Below are 20,113 nucleotides of genomic sequence, written 5' to 3' on the forward strand. Positions count from 1 at the left end.
GTCCAGCCACCGGATCCGACGGTCCCTCCTCCCACCAACGCCCTGCGGCCACCGGATCCGGTGGGATCCTCCTCCACCTCCCTCCTCCCAACCCCGTCCGGCCACCTACCTCGACTGCGACCTCCTGAGACGGCCACCTCCCTCCTCCCAGGTGCCCAGCGCGGCTGCCGGCGTGGATCCGGGCATGCCGCCCCGCCGTGGCTTTTCCATCTTCAGGCTCCTTCCCCTCCATGGCCACATCGGCCCATCCTTGTTGAGCCCCCGCACCGGTTCCCGTGGAGGCCTGGCCGGATCTCCTCCATCGCGTCCCTCCCCTCATCATCACCGAATCCCTGCATCTCTCCTTCCAGCAGTGAGGGTTGCGGCAAGGAGTAACCTCCTCGGCTCCCGCACATCCGTCGTTTCACTGCCCAGAATCCACGTCTACGGCGACCAGATCCGCCTACCCCTGCGGACGGGTGCTCCTTGAGCCGCCCACCACCTACCGTCGCCTGCCCCGCTCCACCCCGTCCGGATTCGGCCCGGACTCATCTAGCGGCAGGTCAGGGGAGGGGTGGCGCCATGGGTGGAGAAGAGGAGGCGCCAGATCCAGGCCGCGCCGGCCCTCCCGCTGGTGCAGCTCGCCCGTGCTCCAGGAATGGATCCGCCCCCCACCAGCCGTGGTGTTCATCCGGCGACCACAGGGCACTCCGGCACAACACGCCTCTGCCGGCGTTGATGAGGATCCCCTCGGTCTCCATGGCCAGCCCCTGAATACTTGTTGCAGCTCTCTTCTAGCGGTTTTTGCAGCTATATTCTGGGAATTGTGCAGCTCTGTTCTTCTCTATGTGCAGTGCTCGGGGAGCTAGCTTGTCGCTGCAGTTCGAATACGCATGACGAGGTCCACGAGCGAGCGCTGGGGCGGGTCAGATGCATTTTGTTTTTTTGTTTGAAGAAGATTTGCAAGTTATGAGTCTACTGAAATTAAGATATGCGGTTCGGCATGTTCATTCGATGCTCCAGTGCAGCTAGGCTAGCTGTCCAATGCAGTTCGCTGGCGCGTCCCCAACATCTCCTATAGTCCGAATCTCCTAGGCTTCAGTGGTGCGGTCTGCACGCATGCAAGCAGTTTGGTGTGTGCGGCCTGCAGCTCGGTGCGAGCGGGGCATGCAGTTTAGTTCGTTATCTATGGATTTTTGTGTGTATCGAATGTATCTGGTTGGTCTATGATGTATTGTGTGTAAAAAATTATCTGTTGGGATGTTCATTTCAACAAGCATTAAATGCTTCATTTTCATGAGAAAAAATGGTTGATGCAGCCCACTTCGAGGAGTCTTGTAGTTCACCGCATTCAATAAGGAAGAAACAGAGTGTCTTTATCAGATAGATGTGGCTTTGAAGCTCACTTTCGGTAGTGTCGCGGCGGTTCACTGTTCGTAGTATTGCAGTTCACCAACGCTTAACATGAAGTGCACTCCACCTCGTTAGGTAAAAATTACGTCCCACAAAAAAGAAATCATGCAGCGCACTTGTCTGTCCGATGAAGTGTGAGTTTTCAGCCTAACAGCAATGCAGTTTTCTTCCTCGTCTTCAAAATTTTACGTCCCACAAAAAAGAAATCATGCAGTTCGCTAGCCCGTCTGATGCAGTGCGGTTTTCAGTCTAAAAGCAGTGTGGTTTTCTTCCTCGTCTTCAAAAATTTACGTTCCACAAAAAAGAAATCATGCAGTTCTCTTATCCGTCTGATGCAGTGCGGTTTTTCGTCCGATGCAGTGCGGTTTTCAGTCGGATGAAGTACCCACATCGATTTGGGTGTCGCGAAAAACAGAGTGTCCGCATTTCGGTAAATTTGAAATTCCTCTTAAACCGTAAAGAATTAGAGAGAGTGTTCTACATGAAAGAGTTGCGTCTCGTTGATATATTTCCAACGGCGTATCGTTTGAATCATTCCGACCAGCGGTTTGCAAAAATTTCACGAAAAACGGCCACTGTCACTCATCGTCCGCCGCACGATTTTCAAAATTAACTAAAAATCGTAAGGAATCTTAAAACCATTTCAACATATGAAAGTTGCGCCTTGTCCGTAGCTTTCCAACAGCGTATCATACGTCTCGTGTCGACAAACGGTTAGAAAACTAGAGCAAAAACAGTACCGAAAATTTTAAAAAACTTGAAAAACAGAGTTCCACGATTTAGTAAATTTGAAACTGCTCTTAAACCATAATGAATTAGAGAAATATTTATATATGTAAAAGATGCGCCTCGATGATATCTATCCAACGGCGTATCATTTGCTTCATTCCAACAAGCGGTTTAGAAAAAAACGCAAAAAAACCCTCGCTGCCACTCGTCATCCGCCGCACCATTTTCAAAACCGCTCTTAAACCGTGTGGAATCTCAAAAAGTGTTCAACATGTCGAAGTTGCGCCTAATCCATAGCTTTTCAACGGTATATTACACGCCTCATTCCGATAAACGGTTAAAAAATTAAAACGAAAACAGTACCGAAAAAGTAACGCGTGCAGTTTTTTCCGACGAGAAGTTCACTAGTTTGTATTGCAGTGCTCGTCGTCAAAATGATGCAGTGCGCTTCTATTGAGCGTGCAGTGCCGAAGTGGTGTGCAGAATAGTTATTCTGCTAATATTAGCAGAATAGACCGTATATATATATATATATATATATATATATATATATATATATATAAATAATGTAGAAAGTCTATTTAAGACCCAGGGTGAAGAATAAGTAATTCTTCACCCGGGTCGATCGACCAAGCCAGCCATACCTTCGGTCCAACCAACCCACGGTTGTGCTATTGAAAAAACCCACTGTCCCCTTCGCTGTAAAATTACATCGTGGTCGGGCTAATCTTACCTTTTGGAGGTTGACTCAAACCAGCCCACCTCCACGTCCTTTTCTAATCCGCCGTGGACAGTTTTTCTATATTTCCTAAAAATAAGTGGATCGAACGGTTTTAAGAGTATATCAACGGCGGACAACGGCGTGGTTCTCCGCCGGTTGGCTCGAAGGCAAGCCGTGGGTGGATGGCAGTATGCTGCTCGGCGGTGTGGTTAGTGGCTGGTGTGCTCGACGTTGCGTTCGTCGCTGGGCAGGTGGGCCGGCGTGATGTTCGGGCGCGGCTGCCTAGGTCTTGGGAGGCGTTGTGGTGGTGATGGCGGATCAGCTGTGGGTTGTGATCGCGGTGAACCTGCAATGGGTGGTCGTGCCTGGTCTGCTTCGTGCGTGTGTGTGCACGGGAGGGGGTGAGCATCTCCAATTCTAGTGCTCTCTGTTCCAAATTTCCATCATGAAGGATTCAGTACCAGATTTGCTGTGTTGTGATTTGTTATCTGGGAGGTGATGATGTGTTTTATTTTGCAATTGCAAGCGCTTATAGAAGAACCAGGAGATTTGTTGTTACTCGTTGTTGTGTTTCCTACTTTTTGAATGATCACGAGGACGCCAAAGACAGATTTTTACATCAGTTTTTGGGGACAGAAAGAACAGAGAAGGGAGGGGATAGGATCTAGCGCCCACAGATGAAAGCTGAACCTGAACTACGTTTCCTTTTGTTTCTTAGGCCCTTGCTCCTGGAATTATTTTTTGACTTAATGGCTGTTAGTTGGTGCGTGTGATGGGAGGTCCAGGAAGTGCTTCTCAGCAGCAGCAATGCCCCTCTCGATGTGGCAACAAGATCCAAGTTGATTGTTTGATACTCGACTGTAGGATTCACACCTTTTCTGGCCTCGACCTTTTCTAGCCTGAACTTCAGTATGTTGCAGAAATAAACAATAGAAAAGGTAAAGAACCACCACAAGCAGATACGTTACAGAGGAGTTTTGAGTACCAACTGGATGTGTTCTGAGTTCTTTTCTGATGTATACGTTTGTGTGGCTCTCCTATCTACCTGATGTTTTTTTGGATAGGTTCGTGAGGCACAAGCGGATGGAATTTATGGATTGCGCTTGGCTTGTCATGTGTTCAGGAGTTCCTCTAAGAGGGTATCCCCAGCGAACTGTCTTTGATGTTTGTGTTCTTGCATGTAACAGTTCTTCTTAGGAACACTCTGGGTTTTGCACTGTGGCCGGTGGTCGTCAATTCGCAGCACCCGAGCAGTTGTGGAGCATCGCGGGTGGTCCTCGGTGTCGGGTTATGTTGACTGTTGACTTGCTTGTTGATGTGGTCTGCATCTCCTCCCACCATGATGGTTAGCAACCAGGCCTTCACTGTCGGAGCTCTTCAGTATCACCCCCTCTCCATAATTTTGTAGGAGTATGTGTCCATTTATTCTCCCATACCAATATGGCTAGAGTTAGTGAAAGTAATTTAGTTATCTGAATTTAGATCATGTCCCAATAGGCATAGGCTACATTTCTGTTTTAGTTTTGATCTCCTCCCCCAATTTATTTGTTTTGGTTGTAGCTGTCCTTCAAGGTAAATACTCAGACTCTAATATATTTTTTTCCAGTTGTTATGTGTTGGAGCAGAAGCCTTCTTTGTTTTTGTTCATAGACCATGTCATTATTTTACTTTTACTCGCCTTGTAGATTCCATGTTTGATGAAGGAGTGTTAGTACTGTCATATACCATGTAAATGTTGCCTAAAAGTTTTTTTTCTCTATAAATGAATGCTATAGGGTGTCGACCCGTTGGCTGGGCAGCTGAGGTTGCTGCCAGCACACCCGAGTTCGAGTCCCGGCTCGACGCGCGGTGCTTGCGGAGTTTCTCCTATAAAAAAATGCCAACGAGGGTTAGCCCTTGGGTTGGTATCTTTTTTTTTCATTACAGAAAAGATTTAGTTTTCTGCCCATAACTCCGAATCTTTATTAACTTGTGGCTTCTTGCTATTGTCGATTTTTGGTTACTACTAGCATGTTCAAATGTAGACTGTTGGATTGTAAAATATTATTTATTATGTTCCATCCAAAAAATGTTTCCTGTAGATTTTTTTTTCATGGATGTAAATTATCATGTCAAGCCTTTAAGCTCACAGTTTTAGACATTTATGTTTACTTCTTGTTTAGGAGGATAAATAAGAGGTTTTAAGGTTTGTTTTCTTCTTGTATAATTATCTCATTTTAACTATTTACATAATTCTGTTAGTATTTGTTCTCTTTGGTTTACTATTTCAGTCAAATTCAGAAATTACAGTGTGTAAAACCTATGTTTATTCTAGTCATATTTAACGTTCCTTTTTGTATTTTTCAGACTAACTAATTTATTATTATTTTATTAACAGAGCCATGAAGTTTACAGGCACTACTCCCAGCAGGGTTAAGAAAATCCATTTTCAATGGAGTCAACATTCTTCAGAATTTGATTTTGATGATTGTCAGCTATTCTGCAATTACACATTGGAAACTTTTTTGCCAACAAGAATACCTCACTTTATTAGGGAATACACAATCATTTTCCACTGAAATCATGGTGTGTTTGTTCAGAAAATCCATACATAGATAGTCCAGAAGATCAGCAGATTATTCTTTTGAACACAATATTTCTCTAACATGTACTCCATTGATTCTTTCTATCCTTATTTGAAATCTAATCAGTAAATATGAATTTCCACTGGAATGATACTATGATATGTTTTATTTGGACCGTATAGCTAATCTTTAAGTACCCTGACAAGTAATAACAGTACTCCCTCGTCCCCATGTTAAAGAAGTGATTTGTTTCATTGTTTTTATATGGTATTTCTGTAACACTTATTCTTTTTGGTTTTTTGATTGACTGGGGGTTGTCATGGGTGGCATCAAGATCAAAACTAAGAATGTTTGATCAAAGTTTTGTTCTGGAAGTTCTAATCGATAGTTTCTTTATTGCATACAAAGGCTAATCAGTGCAGGGCTAAAGATCTCTACTACATCTTTCATGGGTTGAATGTAACCAATCATTTTGCTTATTTCAGTGGAGAAGTTCGGCCCTGTGAGAAGCCAGATGCAAATTACAAAGCTGCTCCAATTTATATATTTGTAGATGTTCTTTATTGTGCCTAGTTGTTGTAACTTAATTTCTTACGACTGCCAAAGCGCTTCATTTTATTGGCGTCATCCAACACATCATTGGCAAGTTGTCGCTCAAAATTTTAAATGGTTTGCTAATTACTTTGCCGCACTGATCTATTTCATACAATTTAACGTGGGTTTAATGTGTTTTCTGTGGTTTGGATGATATTATGGTAACTGGGGAGAATGATTCCCAACCATTCATTTCCTTTAAGGCAATGTCTACCATGTTCACATATTGAGAACCGGTCCACCAAATAGTACTCGGAATTACCAGTCCATCATCGGCAAGTTGATAAAAGGCTAGGAGTGTAATACTGACATACAAGCACTCAGAATTACCAAATAGTATTAAGAAATGAGCTTAGATGTAGTCAAAAAGTAACATTATGGATCATATTATGAATACACTTGCTAAACCAGTGGTGCCATAAAAAAAGAATGTCTCGAGTATAAATGTGATGAATGAATATGAAGCAGCAATGCCAACCACATAATCCCCAGCAGACATGTTATTCATGGGCCAAAGATTCCCAAAAGAAAGGCATATGCATGTGATTAAACAAATACTACTGTACTATTACTACATCCAGTAATCATCAAACACCAAAAAATGCAGCAAGAGCACGCCATAGTGCAATACTCGCTTGTAACTTGTACAGTTGAACTCACTTCATGCATCACACAAAAAGACACGGACTATTTCATATATACCTGCCATTCCTCTATCTTCCCCTTAATGGTCACTGTTTGTGTAGCAATGTAGGACTCTTCGCAATAACTGGGGATGCAAATGCAGAAATTGGTACTTCAATAGAGACCCCGCATGTGACCTACTACATCCTCTCCATGGAGCGTTATGAACAAGTCTAGCTAAAATACAGGGGGAAAGATATATGAATTAGCTACATTCTGAAGCACCTCGAAGCAGAACAATGGCTGCTCGCCGAGACGAGGCCATCACGGTGTGGTCTCCTCGCGTGGGACGGTTGCTCCAGTGGAGGCACCTCCACGCAGCAACGAGCTATCTCACCGTCCACCGCGGCGACTACTCGCCGGCACGGCGGCCGTGGCGCATCCGCGCATCCTTTGCAGGTGAGGCTCTCGCTCTCACATGACCATGAGGCAGAGTCGAACCCTGGCGAAGTAAATCTATGGCATGCGATCCATTTTTTATGGTGCATGTAGGTGTGATGGAGCATTACCTCGTTCCGTAAATTTACAGCAGGAATTTAAGTTTCATGCACTACACGTATGCGCCTGGGCTGGTTACTTTGAGGTAAAGTTGCGGCACACTCGGCTTCATGCACTGTGTGGGATGCATGCGCCTAGGTTGGTTCCTTTGAGGTAAGTTACGGCACACTCAGCTGTAGCGTTTGGGGGTTGAGTTGAGTGGGGTGAGGAATAAGAATTCCTCACCCAGGGTGACGAATAGCGCAACCCTATATATATATATATATATATATATATATATATATATATATATATATATATATATACTAAGCGTGAGTGTAGAATAGCTTATTCTACACCCCAGTAACATCACATACAAAATACAGTAACACACTATGTAAAATATAGTAATTTTCGTAAAAATGTAGTAAATTACAAACTTAGATGATAATTTTTTTTCGAATTACTACATTTTGTACACCGTTTTACTAGATTTTGTACATAGCGTTACTAGGGGTGTAGAATAAGCTATTCTACACTCACGCTTAGAATAGCTTTACCCTATATAGGTAAAATAGATGGGACACCTGGGTGCCCGGGCACCTTGATTGGTTTAGGTAAGTATCGCTGCATAATGATTGTTTGATTTCTTTCCTAAATATTTTTCATGCAAGGCTTTCCATGCTTACATTTTGTTTCCATTTTTAACTACTAGGCATGCAAGACTTGCCATACAATAGATCGTATTAATGTTTGATTTTTTCTAAACTACTGTGGGTATCCAATACACGTATTTTTGTCTCCTAACTATCTAATACGGGTATCTAATACTTATTAACGAAATTATGTACATAAGCGCTTATTATATACCCAGTAAATTATTTTCTAAACTACTATGTTCTTTTTTGTTTCCTAACAATTCAATATGAGTATCTAATAAGCGGGTATGTATATATCCAATAAATTATTCTAGGTTCTAGCTAGTAACGAAATTATATACATATCCGGGTATGCATATACCTACTAACAAAATTATATACATGCGTGGGTATACATATACATACTAAAAACTTTATTTACATACACGGGTATGCATATACCAAGTAACGAAATTATGAATATATGCGGGTACCATGCAAAAAAAGTATATGTACAAGTATGTGTATACCTAATTATGTGGTGTGTATGTGTATGCCTACTACTGAAATTACATAAAATACACGAGTATTTACAAACCTAGTGACTTATTCTACGAAACAATAAGTGTTAATTTTTATACAGTATGGTATTTTAATCTCCTTCCTTTTCTATGAGGTGACATGCATGCATGGGATAGTTAAAGAATTAAAGCCTGCCAAATTAAGTAGTAATTAAGGCATTTACATTTGTTGCCAAATCAGCCGCTGAACACGATCCAATGACGGATAGCCAAGGTGCCTGGGCACCTAGGTGTCCCAAACTGGGCACCTAGGCATTTACATATGACAATGCTATTCTAATTCCAGGATTAGAATAGTTATTTGGATCACAGCAGCCCCTATATAGGGCCCGACAGGGCCCTCCCGAACTTCCCAGAACTGCCCGACCCGACCCGAGTCGCCCTGATAGGATCCCACCCGATCCGAGACGCCTCGACAGGATCCACCTAATCCCCTCGATCCCGAGCCGCCCCAGCCCCCCTCCTCGCCGCTCCCCCCTCCTGGCCGTCGATCTTTGCCGGATCCGCCGCCTCCCCCCATCTACAACTCCTGGCCGGCCGGATCCGCCGCCTCCCCTCCTTCCCCAGCTCCTGGCCGGCCGGGTCCACCGCCTCCCCTTCGTCTCCAGCTCCTGGCCGGCCACCGGCGCGGGCGAGCAAGCGACAGCGAACGCTGGCGCGAGGGAGCCCACGTCGCCTGGACGCGACGAAGCCGCCATGGACTTCAGGAAGCCGCATCCTCGTCCCATCGCCACCGCCCGAAGCCTTGGCAGACCAGATGACCGGCCCGACGCAAGCTACGGCGAGCGGCGCGACCAACGGAGCAACTCCTCCATGGAGGCGGCATCTGCTGCGCCCTCAAATTCAGCGGCAACAGTACATGAACTTCCTCCCAATTTTGCCTTCTTCTTCAATCTTGCCTTCTCTGACCTTCTTGCTTCGTGCAGATGAACGTCGCACCCTCTGCAAGACATGGATTGCCATGGAATTCCTCTCATACCTCCATGACGAATTGTTCTCAAGGTGGCCTATCAGCTGCTGGAAAAAGGTTGGCCGACCTTCTAGCCAGGGTATGGTTGAACTTCTTCCTTCCTTTGTTTGTTATTTACTTACAACTATGTAAAGTTCAGGTGGTGTGTGAGCATCAATCCAGGCTACAAAAGCTTTTTTAAAATCTGCCTGCCTGCTTACAACCATGTGAAGTTCTGGTAGTGTATGAGCCTTAGTCCAGGCTACAAAATAACATTGTAAAATCTGCCTGCCTGCTTACAGGCATGTGAAGTTCAGGTAGTATGTGAGCCTCAGTCCAGGCTACAAACACTATAAAATCTGCCTCCATTCACATTCACATGTGGAAAAGCCATGTGAAGTTCAACTAGTAAGTGTGCTAGAGTTCAGGTTGGTATGTGTCTGGTTCTGTGCAAAAAAATAAATAAAAGGAAAATAGAACATGCATGTGATATGACATGAAGGTCGGGTTGTATGCACTAGCAGTCCAACCATTCAAAAACTCATGAAGGTTCAGGTTTTTTAACTGCAGACAGTATTTCCCCTTTGTAAAACAAGAAGTTCAGGTTGTGGAGAGTGCTCAGTTCAGGTACATATAAGTAATCAAATATTATAGAATTAAAAAACAGGATGTGAAGTTCATTTTGTGAAGGGTGCTCAGTTCAGGTACAAAGGCATTGGCAGATGCTCAGCTCAGTGCATAGTGTGATGGCTCTCACCACTTTTATATGCGAAGTTCAGGCTGTGAATAATGCTAAGTTCAGTTACAAAGGTAAATGCAGATATAACTTGTGTGCTAATAGACATTTTTTTCTTTTATGTCAGCAAGACGAGAGACGCATGAAGAAGCTTAGAAGTTCCCAGCAGCAAGTAAACAATCCAAAGCCTGTACGCGTTGCACCACCCCCTCAATGGGTCACACCTCAAACGCACCAACAACATTACCAACCTGCTCTAGACCAAAAATGGATGACACCCGAAACACACGGATACTTCCAAGATGCTAGGTCACAGCCCTATCTGCACAAGTTTGCGCCTCCACCTAATTGGGTGACGCCGGAAATCCCCCGCCGATTCTTTGTATCCACCAGGAGACTCCCAAGCACGCCGATGGAGGAGGGGGTTAGCTCAAGTCCTGCGTGTAACTCTGGAGGTTATCCTAGTGTGCCTCATCAATGCCAAAGCGAAGCAACTAAACCAGATCCCAGGACAAATCCAATAGCAGCACAAACACACACGGAGGAGAGTGATCTGCACACTACCACCATTTGATCCTGCTGCTGCTGCTGCTACAAGTCAGAATTGTACGGGGCATAAGGTAGATGGATTTCTTCACAAAACAAAAGAGCAAACCAAGACCAGGATCGCAATACCTCCACAACAACCTCAAGCAAAAAGGACGCAAACAAGAGAGAGGCCATCTTCAGCCCTCCTTCCTCCTCGTGATCCATTGCTGCATCCTGCTATGATTATTCCGCCATGCCCCATCCCAGAGGGACAGCAGCCGACACCGGTGGAGTTGCGATCATACACGCACATAAGTGAAACAAAAAATATTTATATACGCATCTTGTATTATCTGCACATTTTCTGCTCCCTCCAGGATAACAAGTTCATAAACTGCATTTTAAGGTGCTGTTTGGATTATTTTTTTTCTTTTTCTGCAGATGCCAGATCTACCGGATTATCTAATACCAAGACTAAAGATGCGATTCAAAGATGTAGAGAAAGCAAGGGAATTTTATAACAGATACGCCAGACATGCTGGTTTTGGAATCAGGAAGACGGGTGGAAATGACAACCACAAGTATTTTGTTTGCGCCTTCCAAGGGATACACACATCTTCTGTTTCAGAGGCCAACAAGAAGCGAAACAAAACATCGCAGAGGACGGGCTGCAATGCAAGAATGAGGGTGAAGGTGCAGGAGGATGGCACATGCGTGGTAGTGGACATTGAGTACAATCATAATCACCAGCTCATGCAAACTAATGGCATGCTGGTATTTTTGCACTCACACAAGAATTATGACCCCACTATTTTGGAGTACGTAAAGCTCCTGCAGTACCATGATGTCAAGCACACAACAATCATGCCATGCTATCTGAAAATGAAGATGGAAGCTACTTCCTAAGCATGACCGGACGAGACCTGCTAAACCAGTAAGTATTCAAACACCCACATACTGCAATGTAAAATAGCATCCTAGCTCACAACCCTTTGCTAGCAAAAAATAAACAAATGCATGTTTGCATGTGATTTGCAGGAAAGCCATGAATGCAAGGAAAGATGATTTGGATGATGTATTGAAACTTGTTTCATTCTTCAAAGACATGAAGGCTATAAATGATGAGTTGTTCTATGACATCCAAGTGGACAAGGACAAGTCAATTAAAAACATTTTCTGGTCCAATGCAAGCTGCCGAGGAGCCTATCAAGACTTCGGCGATTGCGTAACATTCGACATGACTTACAAGACCAACATATTTCATATGCCACTGGGAGTGTTTGTTGGAACAAACCATCACTTGCAGTCAACGATATTTTCTATTGCCCTGATAAGAGACGAAGATGCAAAGTCATTCAAGTGGCTGTTCGATACATTTCTACGGTGCATGAACAACAAGCACCCAACTTGCATTCTCACAGGTGAGTTCAAAAAAAAAACTCCTCAAGTTTCATCATCTTTTTAGTCTATGGTTCTGTGTTGGTTGGTTGGGTACATTGGTTTTGTCTGAAAATAATGTAAAGAATGCAGTTCAACCACTGTTAGCACAGAAGTCCAACTAGCAGTACAAGAAAGCAAAATTATCTGTCACATGTTTAGAAAAAAATAGTTATGAATGTGAAGTTCAAATACATGAATCACAGAAGTTCAAGGACAAATTTGTAAGATAAAAATATGTAGCATGCTCAGAAAAATATAGTTATTTACGTGAAGTTCAAGCACTGCCACCACAGAAGTTCAACAACAATGCTTTAAGAAAATTTTTGATTGCGACACTACTAGTTTGTCCTACTACTAACTGTGAAGTTCAAGCATTGATACCACAGAAGTTCAGCAAACACTACTGTAAAGAAAAAATACATGTGACATTCTTAGATACCATACTGCCAAGATGTGTAGTTCAAGTACTTGTACAACATAAGTTCACCGTCAGTACAAAAAAAGAATCAAGTTTCATTTTTTTAATTCATGCAGACCAATGCCCATCGATGGTGAAAGCTATACCACAATCATTTCCAAACACCGTCCACAAGCTATGCCGTTGGCACATCATGAAGAAGTATAGGGAATACCTCGCATTGCTGTACAAAAAGTATAAAACATTCAAAGAGGAGTTCACAGCTATATTAAACTGGCCGCTGATGCCAACGGAGTTTGAAGATGCCTGGGCTAAACTCGTGCACAACTACAACCTGGAGAATGACCAGATGATGATGCAGCTCTGGAGTGATAGGAAGATGTGGATTTCAGCATATTACAAGAACATTTTCTGTGCTAGAATGACTTCCACACAATGAAGCGAGAGCATGAACCACGTGCTAAAGAAAGGGTTTGTCAAGGGGACCCAGAACCTACACAAGTTTGCTAGGCGGGTCAATGCTTGCATACAAACTCAGATGCAGAAGGAGAACGAGCAAATAATGACCAACATGGTATGATGACAAGTACAAAACACCCCCATCATGTTCTGTTTTACCTTCAACATGTGCACTTTGAATTTTAAAAAATGAAACCCATGACTCTGCTTTGACTAATATCTCACCTTTTGACATGCGCAGACCAATCCTGTGACAAAAACAACTTACGGCTACGAGGAAGACATGTCTATCAAGTACACGAGAGCCGTGTACACCGAGATGAGGAATAGGATGAGAAAGGCCACACTATTTCGTGCAAAGCGTACAACAGAGCCCACTAAGTACCTTGTGTACTACCACAACAAGCCTGGCCATGATGATGAAGAAAGATTTTCCTGGTCAAAGCATGAATTCCAGGTTGTAGCTGACCTAGAGAATGAAATATATGAGTGTGAATGCAAGCTCTAGACACACACAGGTGAGCGAAAAAACAAGCTCATTAAATAGCTAGACTAGTAGTATCATATCAAAATTTATGAAACTCATTGCTGGGTCACAAACTATGTATTCTGCATTCATCACAAAATGCAGGCCTGTTCTGCCTTCACATCATGAACATACTGGACTACCTCAAGCCTGACAAATTTCCAAACAAGTATATCCTCAAACGGTACACAAATACTGCAAGATCACAACCAACCTTTGATACAAGGGACTACAACACAACCACAACGGATGGCAGCTCAAGGCTATCGAAGCAAGACATCTTGCTGCAGCTGAATTTGATGGTTAACAAGAAAGCGATAAGATGTGAGCAGCAATATGACAGAGCCTACTATGTTCTCAAGAGGCTTGTGGAAGAGCTTAATGCAATACATTCAGCAAATCAAGCGGATGCTGACGAAAGGATGGCTAAAGAGGACGCTGAAATTGAAGATGACCTTCATTATTATGCACCTGAAATGCTCAACGCTGCCGCTGAAGCCAACCAATGCAAGCAGGGTGATGGCCAATCAATGGAGCAGCAATAGCAAGAGGCGATGAAATTGCCGTTGTATTCTGAAACAAAGGGCAGGAAGAAAATTACTACAGCAAAGAAAAGTGATAAGAGAGCTCAAATAAAGGCACCACCTGCAGGAAGAGTCGTCGTGCACAATGAGAACGGAGTGCCACCTGGACACAGGAAATGCAGTGTGTGCAACCAGGTTGCGGGACACAACAAGCTGACCTGTCCAACACTCTTGGAAAGAAACAATGCTGAGGAGGTCAAGCAACCCAAATCTCAAAAACAGCAGCCCAAAGTTACGGAACAAAAGAAGGGACCACACCCAAAGAAAGCAAGCACCAAACTTTGTAGCATATGTAAGGAGTATGAACCACATAATGCAAGAACATGCCCGAAGCGCGCAGATGCTGAAAAGACAAGCAAAATGCCAGAGAAGAAACAGAAAGCAAGACTTAGAGCCAACAACAAGAAAGTGGTGGAAGATGAAGAGGAAGACGAAGATGAAGACACCGTCGAAGAAGACGAAGACGAAGAGGAAGAGGAAGTGGAATGCGACGATGAAGATGAAGACGACGATGAAAAGGAAGAGGACGATGAAGAGGAAGAGATACATGTCAAGCAAAAACCTCTACCACCAAAGCCTAGGAGGAGCGCAAGGCTCATGAACAGTTAGAATAGGTCAACTAACACAATGCAAACTTATGTCATGTCAATGTGCAGAACATTATGTCATCCCCTAGTAATATACACTGTGAAGTTCAAGTAATATTACTGCAGAAGTCCTGGTATGTTATGGCAGGAAGTGATGTGCTGGTGTTGTATTGCATGAAAGTGCAAGCAATAATAAATTGAAAAACATACACTGTGAAGTTCAAGTAAGATTATTGCAGAAGTCCTGGTATGTTATGAGAGGAAGTGATGTGCTGGTGATGTATTGCATGAAAGTGCAAGCAAGAACAAACATGAAAAACATACATTATGAAGTTCAAGTAATATTACTGCAGAAGTCCTGGTATGTTATGGCAGGAGGTGCTCGTGTTGTATTCCATAAAAGAGCAACCAGCAAATAATCATACAGTTTTGAATTTCATGTCAGCTTACAGAAGAAGTTCTGGTATGTAAAATTGATGTAGGAAAAGAATATGCTTAAAAAATAAAGTTTCGCCGCATAAACTAAGGTTAGCAAGCCTAAGACAACACGTTCAAATGTGAAGTTCTGCTTGGATACGTGCAGAAGTTCATGTACAATGCCGACAAAGATAAAGAAATGTCAACAATATTTCTGCACAAAGTTACATATGAAATACATTCGCACTTGAAAAAACACAAAAAACAATAGATTCTATGCAAAAGCATACATATTGGTTGGGTTGAAAATTACAAATACATTACAGAACACAGAATATCCTCTCCATCTGAAACCAGCAGCCCAACCATATCTCAAAGCAGAAGTTCAAGTCTACGATCATATGTTGGGGGCCCAAAAAAAATCAAGCAGTTCAACCAAAACCTAGGCAGAAGTTCAGGTACATTTGTTAGGGCAAAAACATTCAACACATGGATACCGAAAAACGACGCAGTACATTGAAATTCACAAAGCCAAATCATTCTTCACACCAAATACATTTGTCAACAATATCATAAGTAATAGTGCTGCACCTATAGATACACAAATCACTAAAAACATTCTTACAACCAAATCTTTACGGAATTGTTCCAATCATTATCAAACCTAAAAATCTGTATGAAATCAAATCTACAATGAAACTAATGCTTCGAATTCACGGGGCAAAGGACTAGATCTCTTTAGGGAGCTCTGAACGCATGACTTCATTTTTCTCGCTAAAAAACAGAGTGTGCATGAACTCAGCCTTCCAGTCATCTGCAGCAGCCTGCAAACAAAGAAAGGTGAAAATGATGGTTTAGTAACGGATATCTAAAACCACAGCAGGAGCGTCTCAGCAAAAACACACAAGAAAAATCAAAGGATGATGAGACAAGAGCAAAGACAGAACATACTTCCACATCACCAAAATCTTCAACAATCTAATCGCCATCATACGAAGAGCTGAACTTCACGGCAAAGAAACCACAATCATTACTCTTCTGCTTCGGAACATTGATGAAAGTCAGTCTTTTTGCAATAGTAACCTAGTTAGGCTGCTTGCTTGCCTTGTATGCAGCCTTGTCGTACACCTCCTCGAGCAATCCAACAAATCTCTTCATCTGCCGAAAATAACAAAATTAGATGAAGTCAAAAACATGTTAACCAAAATAGTTAAGTTCAGGTACATAAAAAAGCGACACTTGCATAAGATCCACCTAAACAAAATAGCAGAAGTTCAACTTCTAAATGATAGTCAGTTCAAGCAGTATTACCAAAATAGAGACAACAATATATTTTGTCAACACAAGGCATAATAAACTTTGTGTCAAACAAGAGAATGTGAAAGGAGGTTCAGGCTAAGAAACAATCACGATATTTTGACAGTCCCCGTGGAAACTCGATCACGACGTTTCCATATTATCGTAAGAAAGTGAATCAAGGATGTCAATGCTCCCACAATATAGTGCGCCATTGTGCCAATTGGCTTGAATAGAATCAAGAAAACCTGCCAAGAATGAAAGGACCGGTGTCGGTGTCAAAACCGGCGGATCTCAGGTAGCGGGTCCTGAACTGTGCGTCTAGGCGGATGGTAACAGGAGACAAGGGACACGATGTTTTTACCCAGGTTCGGGCCCTCTCGATGGAGGTAAAACCCTACTCCTGCTTGATTGATATTGATGATATGGGTAGTACAAGAGTGGATCTACCACGAGATCAAGGAGGCTAAACCCTAGAAGCTAGCCTATGGTATGATGGTTATTGTGTTGGTTGTCCTACGGACTAAAACCCTCCGGTTTATATAGACACCGGAGAGGGCTAGGGTTACACAGAGTCGGTTACAATGGTAGGAGATCTACATATCCGTATCGCCAAGCTTGCCTTCCACGCCAAGTAAAGTCCCATCCGGACACGGGATGAAGTCTTCAATCTTGTATCTTCATAGTCTTGGAGTCCGGCCGATGATGATAGTTCAGCTATCCGGACACCCCCTAGTCCAGGACTCCCTCAGTAGCCCCTAAACCAGGCTTCAATGACGACGAGTCCGGCGCGCGTATTGTCTTCGGCATTGCAAGGCGGGTTCCTCCTCCGAATAATTCATAGAAGATTGTGAACACCAGGATAGTGTCCGGCTCTGCAAAATAAATTCCACATACAACCGTAGAGAGAATAACATTTACACAAGTTCAATCTGCTGACGTATTATGCGGCATGACGTCACACCACAACCAAGCCTTTACGTTTTTTACCATACCACCTCAGCGCGTTTAGCGAAGCGGTTTCCTTGGCATGTCTTGTCAAAGCAGAGATCGTGTTCCCCTTATTTCGGGATTCCCATCAATATGGACGTGGGTAACCCAACCGCGCCATTGATTGCGGCGCTTGGGAGATAAGTGAGTTTTACCAGGCCGGTGGGGACGCATAGTTTCGTCCGCCCATATATAAGGGGATAAGGATCCACCTCTTTTACCTACGCCATCTTCCTCCTTTGCTTATCCATCTCCGCGCACTCGAGCTCCAGCGCCCAAGTCCGCACATCTCACCTCGACCTCCTCCAGTCATGTCTGGAGTGGGAGGCAAGTGGATGGTCTCCTCTGTCATGGAGGAGCACATCGTGAAGCTACGCGGCGCCGGATATCTGTCCAGCGACATCGCGCATCGGCTGCCCGACAAGGGGCAGCTCATCCCCACCCCCAGGCCCCATGAAAGGGTGGTATTCCTTCCCCATTTCCTCCACGGACTGGGCTTTCCACTCCACCCCTTTGTCCAGGGGCTCATGTTCTATTACGGTCTGGATTTCCACGATCTGGCCCCAAATTTCATCCTCAATATCTCGGCTTTTATCGTCGTGTGCGAGGCCTTCCTCTGCATCCAGCCCCACTTCGGCTTGTAGCTAAAGACCTTCAATGTCAAGCCAAAGGTTGTGAAGGGCAGCCAAATGGAGTGCGGAGGCGCCATGGTGGGCAAAATGCCCAACGTCACCTGGCTCGAGGGTGCCTTCGTGGAATCCGTCAAAGGGTGGCAATCGGGGTGGTTCTACATCACCGAGCCGCATGACCCTAAATGGGCAGCGGCCCCCGAATTCAGATATGGCATCCCCATGCAGCTCACCTCCTGGAAAGAGAAGGGCTTGCTTTGGGGTAGTTCGGAGGAGCTGACCGGACTCCAGTCCTGTCTCCAGACCCTGGTGAACAAGAAGCTCAAGCTTGTCAATGTGATCCAGGTTATGCTCGTCCGCCGGATTCTCCCCTGCCAGCAACGGGGCTTCAATTTGTGGGAGTTCGATCCGGCACAGCACCAGACCTTGAGCGGGCTCTTTGACACTACATACAAAGAGGCCTGGAGGGTGCTGTTCAAGGGCGCCGAAGCCCCCCCATCCGCTACCGAAGATCGCGGATTCAGCTCGCAGCGTCCAGCCGACGAGGTAAGTCATGTTATCCTTTATGGGACACCTGCTTTTCATAGTTTGACTCTATGCGGGATCTAAACTCCCAATGTCTTTAACAGGACTGGAAGAAGACGTCGGGACAGGTTAAATGTCCGGCTCCCCTTCCAGAAGACCCAGCGGACACCCGTTTGACGGGGCTGCTGGTCCCGGCACTTTATGTAGTGCCGAAGAAGAAGGCCAAGAAGAAGGCCACGCGAACCCGAAAGAGTTCCCGGCGTCCGGTGGTATCGGACTCATCGTCCGATGACTCCGAGGCGGATTCCTTCCACGAGGACGAGGAGGAGACAAAAGAAGCTTCTCCCCCAGCGGAGGGAGAGAAGAAGAGGAAGGCCTCCCCAAGGAGGGAGGCCGAAGGGTCTAAGAAGGGGAGGACCCTTCCCCCGGACAACTCCGCCAACATCGGCAACGGCGACGAGCAGTGGCCCTCAAGGGCCAAGCCCCTGGCGAGATCGTAAGTATCCGGACCCCTGGATGATTTGTGATCTTTCTTTTTGCCACGCGGTGTCTTTCTAATGCCACATACAACCTGTAGTCCGGCCAAGGATGATCTTCCCGCTTCGTCGAGCGGGTCCTTGGGTACGTCGGATATGGATTCCCTTCCGACCGCCTCCTCCCCTCGCGACGCTGACAACGTCGAGGTGGGGTCCCGGGAGAGGACCCATCAGGGGGAGGAGGCCCTGGAGGTGCCGCAGGGCAACCTCCCGGACTCCGCATCGGACTCCGTACCGGAACCCGCAGTGGTTCCAGAGTCCGGCGGGCAGCCCCTTCGTAAGAAGGGCAAGACGGTGCCACCGGCGGCCTCCGTCCAACCGGAGGTGCCAGATAATTTGCTGGAGGCGCTTAATGGCGCTTCCATCGAGGAAGAACACCGCACTATCATGAGTGCGGTGATTCAGAAGGTTCAGCTTGCCAAGGGCGGGCTGACCGAAGCCTACCGCAGCCTTCTAACAGGCTTTGAGGTAAGAATTTCAAGATGTGTAATATAATACCGCATAGACAGTAGCCCCTGATGCTTGGTTCGGTGTTCGGAAAGAAAAACCGGAGCGAGGATCTAAAAAGATATACGCAGGAGTCTAAAAAATATGTCAATATGGGATTGCAGGCTGCGCTGCTGACCTCTGCCGCACTGACTGCGGAGGTCAATGCTGTGAAGCAAAGCCTCAAGCGGTCCGAGAACGAGCTCGGCCATGCCAATAAGCAACTCAAGGACAAGGAAGGTGAGTAACACCTTATTAAAGTTGTACCTTATAGAAAAGGATTTGGTTGCGAGAAAAAATAACAAGGATAACATGGGTACTATAGGGGCCACGAACGAGCTGGCGACCCTGAAGGAGGCGGTGTCCGCGGCGGAACGCAATGCGGCCGCGGAACGAGCCGAGCGAGAGAAACAGGAGGCGCGGGTGGCGGAGGTGGAGCAAGAGCTCCAGGCTCTCGTGGAAAAACATGAGAGTTTGGAGCGCGACTCAAAGACTCGAGAGTCCGAGCTTGCATCGGCTCTTGAGACTGCCAAAGCCGCTAAGGCCGAAGCCCACAAGGCCCTCCAGGAAATCGAGGCGTTGAAGAAGATAGCGGCGGGTAAGGCATTTTTCATGCAAAGCAAGCAT

This window comes from Triticum dicoccoides, chromosome 4B (genome assembly GCF_002162155.2).
Source record: "Triticum dicoccoides isolate Atlit2015 ecotype Zavitan chromosome 4B, WEW_v2.0, whole genome shotgun sequence".
Classification (NCBI taxonomy): Eukaryota; Viridiplantae; Streptophyta; class Magnoliopsida; order Poales; family Poaceae; genus Triticum; species Triticum dicoccoides.